This window comes from Brachyhypopomus gauderio, chromosome 16, assembly GCF_052324685.1.
Source record: "Brachyhypopomus gauderio isolate BG-103 chromosome 16, BGAUD_0.2, whole genome shotgun sequence".
Lineage (NCBI taxonomy): Eukaryota > Metazoa > Chordata > Actinopteri > Gymnotiformes > Hypopomidae > Brachyhypopomus > Brachyhypopomus gauderio.
The window spans coordinates 19,380,792-19,395,790 of NC_135226.1; the positions used below are offsets into that span (position 1 = coordinate 19,380,792).

At 44.0% G+C, this 14,999-nt stretch overlaps 1 long non-coding RNA gene across 1 annotated transcript; it reads left to right on the forward strand.

Annotated features, from left to right (window-relative positions):
- The first annotated feature begins 4,718 nt into the window (after positions 1–4,718).
- Positions 4,719–11,409, forward strand: LOC143478432 (uncharacterized). Its single transcript, XR_013121749.1, has 3 exons — positions 4,719–5,024; positions 10,043–10,155; positions 10,252–11,409. It is a non-coding gene; the product is annotated as an uncharacterized LOC143478432 (long non-coding RNA).
- Positions 11,410–14,999: the final 3,590 nt, after the last annotated feature.

Consider the following 14,999-nt stretch of genomic DNA (forward strand, 5'->3'; position numbering starts at 1 on the left):
CATGCCAACCCAACAGCTGTGTGATAGAAACATACTTACATGGGTATCTGCAGCCTTGAGGAAACATCTGCAAAGCTCTGTTGTGTTCACATGAGCAAGTGACTGTGCATGAACGTAGGTTCAAACCCACAGTCACTTGATGTGTTTTGCTTTGCTATCTAGAGACACCAAGCATATGGAACTTGTAAAACTTGCATTCTGCTATTCTCATCCGACTGCTCGTTTGTACAGGCCCTATTATTTGGACTTCAGAGGTATCAACAAGTTTCTTTGAATGTATTTTCAGACCAAAAGTACTTGCTCTTTCCGGAAAAGTATAAAGATGTACGGCCAAATGTTGAAGATTAGAATCTTATAATACTCTGTTTCTGCTTTCAGTTGGGCAACTTGGCAGTCAGGTCAGAAACTCCAGCTGCCTTCTGGTCAGCTCCTGTCAAACACTGTCTGTGGCCTAAAGCTGCCTGCACGCGTGCCAGCTTTGCCTACATCATCACGCGTCTCCTCAACCGTCTTCTGGTTTTTGCCTGTTCTCTCCAAGCAAGAAAAAGTCTTTGCTAGAAAGCTGTGGGATGTGGTGAATGGGATAGTTGTTCACTTCGCTGCTGTGTGTGGCACGCTGGAAGCCACAATCCCTGCAGGGTTTGAATCACCGCCTTAGCAAAGGACAGCGAAGCCACACCCTCGAGAAGCACAAGACATATTCCCTATAATTAAAACCACACGGCAGCGTATGAAGGAACCCAATGGAGCAGTGAAAGAAGCTCGCCTGGAAGAAGGAAGCTGCTGGTCAGATGTTATTCACAGTTGTTGATAACAGAAGAAGCCGAGCAGGAAGCTGTAAACATGTCCTGTGGGGACAAGACTGTTACGGAGACGCAAGACATTCGAACAGAAAGAACTGGGGGACAATGGGGTGGGGGGTGTACCGCACCAGAGGATTGAGAAAACGCCGCAGTCAGTACAAGTTTAGATGTTAAGGGCACCTGCGTCTGCACTTTTCATCCTTAAATCTTTAGACGTTTAAAGCAACGCTGCCTTTAACCCAGGCTGGTGACACTGGGACTTCAGCTGGGAAGGTGGAAAAAGGGGTCCGAGGTATTTTGTCCCCTTAAAATTCAGCATTTTGACTCTGTCACCTTCATCCACGCTGTTTTTAGCATCCTGAAAACCTGTTGGCTTAATTTACTCTTGTAAATACTAGAAACAAAATTCCTGATAATGAGAGAATATGTTTCAGAGTATTGTCTTATTTAATGCTGTTATTATATATTTAGATACATCCAGAATAACTACTTTCAAGATTGAGCACTTGCACACGATATATTTAATAAAAAAGCTACAAAGGGTTGCTTTAATCCCAGACACCTTTGCTGCATATATAGCTCACTTCCTGCTCCGTGAAACCAAGACCAGGTGACGAGATTGAATCAGCCATTTCTGTGGTGGAGAGGAAGTTCTTCCTGGTAATCAGAGGAAGAGGAATCACAGGAACAATGATGCTTGTGTTTTGTGTTGGGCTGTTGTGTTCCTGCCCTCTGGCTTGTGTACTTATTCCATAGTTTGTCACATAGTTTGTTGTTTCCAAAGTTTTGGCACGTGTGTTCTCTTTTGAGCAATTTCTGTTATGGCAAAACTACTGTTATGCCAAAACTACTGAAGATAGCCAAATTATGGCTCCCAAAGTTGGATACAGTTTAATATTTTGCTTTTGAAATGTTGACCTCCTCAGATAAGAATCTAGTCAGTAAGCCAGTGTCTGTATCTAAGAAGTCTGTATCTTAAGTGTCAGTGTGTGTTCTCTGCAAGATGTAAACAGAATGGATTTGAAAAGTACAGAGTGTTACTTTAATCAGTTGCACAGCATATGGTCAAATTAGGTTAAAAGCTTTCAAACTCTGCCAATAACCAGCGAGGGCTTGTAGGTCAAGACAAAGAATACTCACCCTACATAGCTAGCTCTCCTTCCGGACTTAAAGGGACCAAGAGTCAAAATTCAACAATGTAAACGCACCCACGCATGATTAAACTTCCCTTTCACCATAATGATTAGGAGTGATGGCATCCCACGACTGTTGTAAACAGCAGATGTATGTTGTAGTTACTTAATTTTTTATGCTACAGAAAAGAGAAAAAAATATATGTAACAGACTGCAATAAGAAATTAGTTATTTTTACTTTACATCTCCAGGCAATGTATTGTGGACAGATGAAAGAGAGTTTCTTATTAAAAGAAGAACATGACAGTGACCGTCTGTATTACTGTGCAGTTGATGTTTGTGATTCTGTGTATTATCTTCATGGAGGGAACCAAAGGACCACTGGGGTCTTTGGATGGCATTGGCACTGTAAACAACGGTGCAACTGGAGCTTTTCTCCATGGCAAAAGGACACGGCATGAAGCGCCACAGAATTAGCAATCTGTTCCCACAGTTTAATTGCGGTGAATTTGGGCCTGGCGGGACGCCGGCTCTGATCTCTGGCTAAGCCGATTTTGGGTTGCCCACTGTTTGGGTATGATGCTGAAACAGATGGCATTTCGGAAGGGGGGTTTAGTGAAAAAGCCAGTAAGAACGGCATATTTTACGGGCCAATGAGAGTGAGTGGTGAGGTGCATGTGGATGTCAGAGGCATTCACAGAGGACACCGAAGTCATACATGCCCTAGACAAGATCCAATTGTGCAGAGATCTCTCGCTTTAAATTCCAAAACCACTTTAAACTTCAGGATTGCCGTGAAATGACAACAAGATACATCTACTGTCAACCAAATCAGTCTGTTTGCGCTTCCGTGACTTGAATTATTTGGATTCAGGGATTGACTATGTCATTGATCACTCAGCAACCAGTCTTAGCCTGTGTCTTCGCTCACTGAAAGCTCTCCCAGTGTGTTATCTGTAAAGCCTGTTAATGCTTCGAGATTTCCACCCTTTAATAAGGACAAAGGTAGAAACAGAATTCACTGTGTTGGAGGTAGTGGGGCAGTATTCAGCCATCGTCTACAGGAAACGGTTGCATCCGCCAAACGCTGCCAACTAAGGATAAGGATAAGAACATAAGTCCTTCATTTGTTGAACATTCAGCCTTCACTGTGAACACACTGACCCACTCGCAAGGTTAACACCAGCTAGCACAATGTTTACTTTGGGTGGCCAGGGGGGGTAATGAAGTTAAATATGTTAACTGACAAGAAAGTATGAACAGATGAGGAAAGGTTGGATGGCACCAAATAAAGCCAGAAACCAGTGGGCATAAACCAGTGAGGTTTAAAAGATCATGACACTTTTGCACATACAGCTATTCTATCATTCTTCCAAAGCCATTCCAGTAACACACTCACCAGCTCCCAGTTGCCACAGAAGAGCTCCATGTCAAACACAAAGATAACTTATCTTACAGCAAACTACAGAGATCAAACCCATGATATCACCCAGACGTTTCCACCGTCTGCAGCCCTGCATAGTGACCTCCACCTTGCTGTGGGCCGTAGGTTGTCTCTTTTTTCATGGATCTTCTTTCAAGGATCATTTCTTGCCCCAGAGCGTAAATGTCATCTCCTTTGTTAAAGGTGCCACAAATCTTAAAATTCTGAAAGTGAGATAAAATCTGCCAAATAACATTTTTGCTTTCACTTTTACTCGACATGCATATTATGAAATACGATTATCTTGATTCATAACCATTAAAATACAGCCTTTATACACATAGGGTAGTATGAATATTTTTATAGAATCTATAATTTGTCATATTTTAAAACAAATTACATATGAGCAGTGGCTATTTGGTATTTTGAATGAAAATGCATTTTAATCACATGATTTGAGACTTAAGAGAAACCTGCAACTACACCACTTCATCGGAGAAACACTCGTCTTCATCCGCACTATCTGCAGACAGACGCAGAAGTGTGAATTCTGATTAGGCGAAGGCCGAGGAGCCCGTCAACAGCATACAGCAACACGTCCTCGCGGGTTTATACTGGCCTGGGATCAGATCTCAGACCTCAAACCCAGATGAAAACACTTTATGAAGTGCTCTTGCTACTTGACGTGCCAGTTAGTCCAGTGTGGTTGGGGATTTACAACCCAGACACAGGTTATAGATCACAGCAGGGACTGCAGCAGAAGCTGAATTAATCAGACAGGGCAGTAACTTTAAAGGTTGATTAAAAGGATGTGTGCATCTGTGAGATGCTTGAATGTTTCAAGGGCCATAACCAGGATCAAAACATTTGGAATGTCCACACTGGAGAAATGTGCCCATGTTTGAATTACACTTCAGGTGTTTCTCATCACTCCAGTCCATAAACTGTAATTACTCGTACATAAAGGGTTTAAGACTGCATTTATTTAGTTCATGAATTATTTGACAAATGAATGACAACAGAAGTCTAGCTAAGCCTGCATCTACCAGCAGTTCCAAGGCCAGTTGAGAACAAATTGTGCTATTGCTGATTGGACACTTTGCTTCAGTTTCATATCTATGGATATGGCACGGGGGAGGGGATAAAGACCTCCCAGAACTACCAAGGGCTGGACCTGAGTGCTCTCATAACTAGCTAAGCCCTTGACTGTATCACTGATTCAGGTCACGTGACTTCCACATTCCTGAGGCGTTCTGCTTGGCCTAAGTCTGCTCGGTCTTTGGAGACGACGTGCATGGTACCCTTGACCCCTGCTGCAGTGCTCGGAGAGAGAGAGGGGGGGGTGAGGACATGGAAGAGCAGGCAGAGGTTTTCACGAGTCAGGAGTCAAACGACAGACAGGTGGTGGTCTGCTGCTGTAAGTGTCTAAGCCCTTAAACACACGGATCTCCCCAAGGCACTGCAGGACAGCCATCTGCATCCCCAACCGGCCCGGGCCAGTTGGACTACGATGTAAGCACGTATGTCTACGTACAGCAGCCTTCCAGATTACATCCCACTAATGTGACTGTAGGGCAACTATTACAATTTATCATCTTACATAACTGGGTGAGAACGTTCAGAGAGCTACGAGTCAAATTACAGTTACTCTCTATGTCCTGAGGGTAAGTTATATTTTTCTGATCGTACATGTCTCCAAAATGCACTTCCTGTATTTTGTATATGCAGTCCAGACTTGCATCAAACATGCTGAGCTTAGATAAGATTTGCTGTCTTCAGGATTCACTGACCCAGCAGATTCTGTATTGAGTCGAGGCCTCTGAGGACGATAATGGGAAATATATCTGTTCCTTGTTTGCCTTTCAAGAGCAGCCTACAATCCCATTAGCAGTTTCCAGTTTGCTATAAGGTGTAACACTATAAAGCATCTTGATGGTGTAAACGTTTTTTAATCCAGTGCATTTGCTTAAATTCTGCATTGTTGGCAAGAAATAACTGGACGTTTAGGAGAAAACGCCTGCAGGGTATTGCAGGTTAAACGGCAGCGTTTCCCCCGCGGTTCAGCTGTGAGTTCATTAGCAGCGGCCGCGACGCAAAGGTCCAGTCAAACTGGACCTGCTGCGTGTTCAAACAAACCCTGCTTACTTATGAAGCAAATAAATGCCAGCTCCTATTTATTACTGCCCGGCGGAGTGGCAATAATTTCCAGCTAATCTTGCCGCTGCCAGAAGACCGTTGGGTGAGCCTTAGAGAGCGTCCTCTCCCTCTTCCTCCCCGTCTTCCTCCTCCTCTCCCTCTGCTCAGCACAGCAGTTCACCTCGTAAGCTGCACTCACAATAATCACAGCCCACTGACTGATTGACGAGGAATGGTGAGAATCCGCACTGATTAGATGACCGCGGAGACTGGAGCCTTGCTGGGTCTGTTACGGCTCACGCTATCCAGCAGAGATGACTCGTCCGTTACTGATCCAGAACACCGACAGGGTCACGGTGCGGACAAGGTCTGTCGACCAAATACCCAAGAACTGCTGTCCGCCCATACACACTCTCATTACAGGACAAAAGAGCTTCAATGTTGCTGCTAATCTGATTTCCAAATTGGCATTTAAAAACATCTCATGCCATATATGTTCCAAGGGACATTGTGAGTGGGTTAGAGCCCAGCGTCAGTGGGTCTCAGGAGGTCCGCGCGCCACAGACAGCTTGGCAGAGGAACCTCCAGGAACCAGGTGCTCGTGTGAAGACCGAGCTTGGTATTTTGTGTTTAATAAATGAGCAATACACAGTAACTAGGGGTTTTTTTTTTTTTTTTTCCTCATTAAAAGCACAAACAGATGCACACGTGCTGCTTCCTAAGACTCCAGCACTGTGTTTACCCTGCACGTTTCCATGGATTCCTGCAGTGGGTTTTTAAGACTCTATCCGAATACGTCTGACACATTAAACACGTCCACCTACTGCTTGTTATCACATTGAAAACATTTTTGGTTGAACAACAAAAATAAAAAAACACACATTAATGTTCACATACCCTTATTGTAGTGACAATGGTTACTGTGCGATTGCTCAGATTTTTACTGTATTTCTTGTGTTATCGAAGCTTCTTTTGCAGTCCTATGTGTTAGGTTAGTCCAGTGCCGTTTTGTAGCCTGTATCTGGGCTTTCTCACTGACACCCATATACTGAAAATGGTGTAGGCCACCAGAGACCCCACAGTCATTGTTCAGTGCCTGCAGAAGAGGTCATTCCCAGACACAGAAGAACACTGAGAAGCCCTGGACAGCATTTTCACAATGAGGACTTATTCTCTTTTTCCCTTGCACACATAATATGGAACCCGAGAGGCATTTTAACTGGAATTGTTAGTGCTGAATGGCACAAGCATAACCCCCCCCCCCCCCCCCCCCCACCCCCACCCCGAGAATCTGGACAATCAAACTTAACGCATTCGTTCTCAAATAGCATCTGACACTTTATTGTCTTCCTGCTCCACTCTCACAAAGCCCCAAGGACTCACGGCCGTGGTCAGCGCCTGTGTGGCGAAATACGAGCCCGTGCGAGGGTCTGGCGTGTTGTAAAGACCTGGGAAATGTGCACGGTCAGAGCTTCCGCTTCACACACACGACAAAAGCGACGTCTTCTCCCACAGCTAGCTGTACCTGCGGTACTGATCCGTGTCCCAAAGGCCAGTTATGGAAAAGGGTCCCAGAACGTCGCAAATTGTCCCCGCATACTCAACCCTGTCTGTTTGCCTCTCCAGTAGACTCTGATTACCAACTCATTTCCCTCCATCATGTCCATGTAGGACGCACGACCCAGTATGGCGTAGAACATACATACATACCTGCAGATGTGTGTGTTGACCTCTGTACCGCTGTTCGATGAAAACTGTGACCTGAGGGATTTTGCATCACCGTGGGAGACTGAATTACTCCCACTTAATTTTAACAGCCAAACAGTCAGGCTGTTAATTACTTACTAATTATTTACTAATTCTGGATGGGTATAACCTCTGGAGAGAAACGTATTAGAATGAACATGGCTAGCCAGAGGGGTCCACTTCACACAAGATCTGGGGCCTGGGTCCTGGGGCCTGGGTCTACCTGACCTAAAGCAATACTCCCACAGGATGTGCTCTGTGATCCACACTGACTGAAGGTGCTGTCAAAGGTCAACACAATTTAAAAATTAAAGAATTTTTCACAATTAAAAAGGTTCCAGTTTCTTATCAGACTTTCTTTTGGGACATCATCTTTAATATAAGCCAACACCCGACACGTCTTCCACATGTCCTTTGTATTTGACTGACGACTGCCAGAATTGTCGGTGGGAGGAGGAAGTGAGAAGTGACAAACAAACTGACCAATATGACGGCACCGCTTTTTCTCCCCGCCACAGTTTTGGAGAACAACGGAATGAAACCCCCAAAACAAATGGAAGTCACAACTGGACACTGACACTTATCATCAAAGACACCACAACCCAAAAGCAAAGTGGAAAGCGAAAAACAGCCACAAACCATCTATCAAACGCGCTCTTCACACACAGGGGCCTCTGTGGCTTTCAGGGCTGGCCGTTTGACGTCAGGTTGACTCCCATGGACGAGGACGGAGAGCAAACACGAGGGGTTATTTTTACTTGGACATTCAGCAGTGTAGTCATGACTCACCTCCACACGTACTGCAGCAACAGACGTCGAACAGCTTGACAAATAACAATATCGCGGCCCCTCGGTGCAGCTCCCAGCGGGACTTCATTTATCAGGTTGGGCACTGACTGGACTAGTCCTGTTGGGGGAGGGTTGTTTTTAGATCTCCACATGCCCCATTCAAGAACCAGAAGCCTGGTGTAGTTGCGTGGCTTTGCCGATAAGACCGTGCCGTATCCACACAATAATCACATAATATCAGCCGAAATGTGATAAACTCTGGCCTACGCTCTTAAAATGAGTTTGATCTTCAGGTTGATTCAGTTCATCACTGACAAAAATGTGAGCCATCAACATATGGTCCTGTGTGTTGGCCACTACACATTTTCCTTGCGCTAACGCTAAAACTGGCATTTGTCACTCACAAACAGGAAATGTTACGTTTTTACGTATCTTTTCATTACATCTTGATATATAGTGTAGGCCAAAAACTCTAGTAGCGATTCACCTTTAATGAACCATTCAGACGCTTACAAGCTGGCTGGTGGCTAATGCTACCATGATGTCTTTAAAGTCAGTTTGATGCGAACTTATACAGAGTGTACAGAAAACGTGTCCCAAAATGATTATTATTATTTCTAATAATACATTTTGATATTATTCGAATGGACCTTCCTGGGGATTTCTTACTGGGACTTGGACTTGTTTTTTGTAAGGATCCTTAAAGGAATTAACATGTATTTTGACATTCCTGGAGCCCATAAACTTTCAGATATTGAAAAAAGAAGACACACGATAATAATTATGACAGGAAGACCAGGCTAGAAACCATCTGGTCTTTCATATCTAAGCTTTCAAAGAGCACACTGAAACTTATGACCATTTAATCATTCGCAAACATTCGATAAGACTTTCCAAACAGGCACAACATAGTAATGGGTCGCTAACAATCTACAGAGTGCCTTTAACATCCCCCAGAAAGGTCATTAGTCTCTTAAACAAATCCACAAAAGATAAGCTGCTGTGGTACAGCGTTTATGGATGAGTTAATATGATGAAGTCGGACAACCCCAGACAGAATCTATAGATTGGTGGCGACTGGAAATATCAACATGTGGATTTGGGCATAACTGGTACAACAAGAAGCTATCTGTTATCTGCAAATCCATGTTTCAATCTTGGCTTTGATCATTATAAAAAAAATCATTAAATACCCATGAAAACACAGTAAATGCTGAAAAAGGTTAATGCCTGTGGCGATAAGATGTTTGCTGTCTCTCAGGACAGGATGACATGACAGGACAAGTCTCAATCTGCTCTTCAGAGGCATAAAAGCTGAGGTAGGAAAGGGTTTTGGTCATATGGGGCGTTCAGAGGAGAAGAGGCCGTCTTTGTCTGGGACGAGGACGCGGTTCAGCTTACAGCAGCTCCGCCTGTGTGACCACACTCTATTGCAGTGTCCTGCTGTTCCTACTTCAGAGCATGTCTCAGAGGTGGCAGACAGGGGGAACACACACACACACACACACACACACACACACACACACACACACACACACACACACACACACAGATCTGTGCATACCCCTCCCCCACTGCCTCCTGAAGCTTTGCATTAAGGGTATAAAACACTTCAGGGCAGAAATGCTGCTGCTTAATTGGAGGCAGATATGATGATGGATGATGTCATGACAGAGAAAGAGAGCAGACGTCCTGCTCCAACATCAACTCCCTCTCTTAAGGACACAGCAACACTCAGGACAGGATGACATGAACCGCATTTATCTTTCAGTAATCTACACATGCTAACACGTATACAATTGGGGGCAATAAAATCTTATGTTTTGATTTAGAAAAAAATCCTCTGGCTACAAAGCTGGGTTACTCCCAGCCAGCTGGGTAAACTTGTTCGCAGTATAACAATGGATTTACATTGTCTAACTTGTTTTTTTTTTTTTTTTTAATCAAAGTTCCAGCTGTAACTTCTGTAGTACTGAACTGTTGGTGACCTTCCATCCCTGGCGTGCCCTAGGTGGTCTGACTGATATGGTTGATGTGATTGACATTGCTTTGGTCTTTCTCGAGAATCCTGGTACACTGACCGTCTTTACTGAAGTCCTGAGCCGACACCAGAGTCCTCTGAGTGTAAGATTAATGTTCCTTGTCTAATTGATTATGCCGTTAAGGGACTTCTTGGCAGTCATCTTCACACAGCTCTGTCTGCTGCTCATTCTCTTCTAGCACTACTGGGAATTATTCTCCACCAGGCGAAGAGTCCCTCTGGGTCAGAGAACTGCTTTGAGTTTAAGACACTTTTTCACTTCTTGGACAAGAGGGCAAACTTCTGCGTCACAGCGGTGAGTCGAAAGCTGAGAAGAGAGCAGAGGAGTGGAGGAGGCTCTCGGCAGGGCCTGAAGACCAGGACAAGGAGCTCTCTCCTGCTCCTCAGCCCTCACTGGCACCAGCCGCTGGAGATCCCCTGAGATCTCCAGTCTGAGATGTGCTTTGTTATGCAGAGTAGCGGGTTAAGCAGGTAGAACGCAGGCAGACTCTTTGAGAGAGAGAGAGAGAGAGAGAGAGAGAGAGAGAGAGAGAGAGAGAGAGAGAGGAGTTGGGGTGTCTGTTTTTTTTATTGTTGTTAATGCCGATTTAGAACACTGCTCTTCAGAGAGCTTTTAGCTCCAGCTGAGTTGAGGTTAAAAAACGTTCAAGTCAACAAAACGGAATCAGGATGGTCAGCAGTGGAGGGGGTCAGGGGGATAAACCCTGGGTCTGAGGTAAACTGAGGGTTTGAGGTAGATTTTGGGTCTGAGGTAAACTGAGGGTTTGAGATAGATTTTGGGTTTGAGGTAAACTGAGGGTTTGAGGTAGATTTTGGGTTTGAGGTAAACTGAGGGTTTGAGGTAGATTTTGGGTTTGAGGTAAACTTTGGCTTTGAGGTAAACACGACAAGTTTTTCTCCTGCTTGTGCCTGAAATGGGTCAGCAACACAAGGTCTTCACACACACAACCTTCCCAGAAAGAGAAACGGAGGCGTGCTACATCTGGCAGAAGCAGGTTTGTCATGAAAGGTGCTGCTTATTTTTTAATGGCAACATTTAATCTTTAGCCTATTGTAGATTGTGCGGTCTGGGGATTTAATTAGTGGTGGGAAGCTGATCTCACTGGGCATTATGTCACTGTGGCTTTGGGACTGAATGGAAGCTAAATGTCAGGGAGGAAATAAACGGTGGAGGCAGTGAAATGGACGTAGAGGTGAACTTGCTTACGTCTCAGTTATGACAAGCACACAATAAAACGTATAGTATTAACAAGGCTAAAACGGAGGCCATCACACTCCAATAGCTTTAGCTGTCATGGGCAGTAGAGACGTAAATGAAGGCACTCCATGCAGTCCAATCCAACAATGTTGATACCACTGCTGCATGTGCCAGGATTGTTTCTGCAAAGTCACATGGTGCCGTATTAAAACTTGTTCTGTTCTGCAACGGTGTTTCCAGCCCGTAGGAACTCAGAAATAGTAAAAAAAAAAAAAAAAAAAAACAACAACAAATAGCTGTTGGGGAGATAAGAGGAGGGTGTGTTCAGTAGAGAGAGACGAATGGGTCAGGCGTGGGAGGAGCAGTCACTTAGCGCACGCACACACACACACACACACACACACATTCATAACTGACATGCATGCCAAGGTTGGGGGGGCGGGGGGTTAATGTGTTGCCATGGAAACTGAAACACTGGAGCCGTGAGAGTGAGATTTGCTTGTTCTTTTTTTTTTTTTTTGCAACAAGATGAGGTGGACAGATTACTGCTGCCACGGCGACGTAAGTGGGCCATAAAAGATGTGGATGCAGTGGGAGATGTTGTGGAGCTCCATCATTTAAGATAGAGTCTGGGGCTCCTCAAAACCCCGTTAGTGGAGGTCAGGAAGATAGAGAGACTCCAGTGATAGGACAGTTTGCCCTGGCCAGAACTGGTCAGAGCCCACACACTAAATCTCCACGAAAGCTGAATGGGACACTTTTATTTAGTTGGAAAATTCTTCCCTAGAAAGCTTTGAGTCATTAAGTACAACTGGGAGGGAAGAGTCATAAAATGCAGATAAACCAGATTAATAAACCCAAATATGTGTCACGTTTAGTTCACCACAGTTCCAGTAATGTTCAGCTGCTGTTCGGTAGCACAGTGTCCTTTATGCTAATGGCGATATTCCAGGGGAAACAGACACTGTGGCTCTAAGTAGCTTTTGCAATGCAAGCACACACAGAAACACACGAGTCTAAAGCGGGTGTCACAGCCTCAGGGCTCCTACGGTCCATATGAGTTTTGGCAGGGGTCCATATGAGTCATATACACTCTGGTGAGTTCGGCATGAATCCCATATGGAGAGGAAAGAGGAGGGATCCAAGCAGAAAAATGCATGTAAAATATTCCTCATGTACAGTTGTGATCAAATTTATTCAACCCCCACTGAAATAAAGTGTTTTGGCCAGTTTGACATTGATTTTGATCATTTCAGTCATCTTATTTACAATTATATCAAAGAGGCACTTATAAATTAGACAAACATAACATAATATTTATGATGGAATAACCACAAATGTCTTTACTGTGCTCACATCATTATCAGTTTTATTCAACCCCCTAGTGACATTATTTTTTAGTACTTAGTACAACATCCTTTTCCAGTTATGACAGCTTTCAAGCGTGAAGCATAGCTTGACACAAGTGTCTTGCAGCGACCTATGGGTATCTTAGCCCATTCTTCATGGGCAAAAGCCTCCAGTTCAGTCACATTCTTAGGCTTGCGCACTGCAACTGCCTTCTTTAGGTCCCACCAGAGGTTCTCAATTGGATTTAAGTCTGGTGATTGCGATGGCCACTCTAGAATGTTCCAGCCTTTCATGTTCAACCATGCTCTAGTGGACTTGGATGTGTGCTTCGGATCATTGTCCTGTTGGAAGGTCCAACGTCTCCCAAGCCGCAGGTTTGTGACTGACTCCATCACATTTTCCTCCAAGATCTCCTGGTACTGAAGGGAATTCATGGTACCCTGCACACGTTGAAGCTTTCCTGTACCATTAGAAGCAAAACAGCCCCAAAGCATAATTGACCCCCCGCCATGCTTCACAGTAGGCAAGGTGTTCTTTTGTTCATAAGCCTGGTTCTTCCTTCTCCAAACATAGCGCTGGTCCATTGTCCCAAACAGTTCTAATTTAGTTTCCAAAACCTGTTCCAAAACCTTTGTGGCTTGTCCACATGACTTTTGGCATACTGCAGTCGACTTTTCTTGTTCTTTGGAGTCAGCAAGGGGGTGCGTCTGGGCGTTCTGGCATGGAGGTCTTCGTTATGCAGTGCGCGCCTTATTGTCTGAGCTGAAACTTCAGTGCCCACATCTGACAGGTCTTTTTTCAGTTCCTTAGCAATCACGCGGGGATTTTTCTCCACATTACGCTTCAGGTAGCGCACAGCAGTCGCGGTCAGGATCTTCTTTCTGCCACGACCAGGTAACGTTTCCACTGTGCCCTTTAACTTGAACTTGCGAATGATACTTCCGATAGTGTCTCTTGGAATATTTAACAACTTCGCAATCTTTTTATATCCATTGCCATTCTTGTGAAGAGCAATAACCTCTTCTCTTGTCTTCTGGGACCATTCTCTTGCCTTCACCATGCTTGGAAACACACCAGTAGATGTCTAGAAGGAGCTGAGTATCACAGTCCTTTTAAATCTGCCTAATTGGTGCTTATCATGCTTGATTGCTGCTCGTTGACATCCACAGATGTTTTCAATACCTGATGGAAAACACTGGAATGAACCTCTGTTCTTAGGAGTGGTAGTCGTAAAGGGGTTGAATAATTGTGTCAATGAAGAAATCACAAAAAGGCCATTTAATACTTTATGACAAAAAAAATTGATGCTATCTTAGTTGCATTTAGTTCTTTAACAAGTCCTTGTAAGATTTCATTATGAACACAATTACAAATGTGCACTGAATTCCATAAAACCCTTCGCAGCATTGGGGGTTGAATAAATTTGATCACAACTGTACCGGGAAGGCTGAGTAAGACTGTAAAACAGCCTGACAAAAATGCAGGCAAAGACATGTATGTGTGAAACTTAGAAAATGTCAAACTAGATTTAAAAAATATATAAATAAAACTAGTTAGCACATAGTATTAAAAACATATATCTTTAAATTAATATGAAATTCAAAAGTAATAATTAATGCAGTACAAAACTGGAAACATAGGAGCCTGAAAGATATTTGGTATGTTTATATTACGTTTGGTATGTTGGTATTATTGACTGCTGGAATATCACACTTTTAAGACCATTAGAAGATGATAACGAAACAGCTGAATTATGTCAAATCTGGATTGCCTTTATTATGTTTATGCAAGTAGAAATGTTCTTGTGACCCAATTTGTTCTATGTTAAGATGTTGTGAAACATTTTATAAAAATATCGTTAGTACATTTGCACAACGGTACAATATTAGCTTACACCGCAGTGTTCCAAGGTGAAGATCGGAGGCCATTCATTATGTTAAGAGAATACTGCCACCTAGTGGCCGAACTTTGTTATTCAACAATTCCAACGCCTCCCTTTTGAAATTCTCAGCCTGGCAGACACACGAATCCACACAACAGGCTCTTTGTAGTTTCAGTCAGCAGCAAAACCAGCGTACACTAAAACAGGGCTGACACAAAGACTCCTGTGCTATAGGAGAATGAGGGAGATGCTGACAATTCACTATTATTCACCATGGATACAGTACCCATAGGAATAGATCGGTGCAGGCCCGGCTAGGGTGTCAACCACTGGTGTAGGAACCGGGGGGGGGGGGGGGGGGGGGTGTTGATTCGTCTATAATAATATACATGTCTATAGCATTAGCGAACCGTGACCATTAAACCATTAAACCTGGGCCCACTGGTCTATAGTACAGGTCTATAGTTGTGACGGGCAGGGTGAGCAACTCAAAAAGG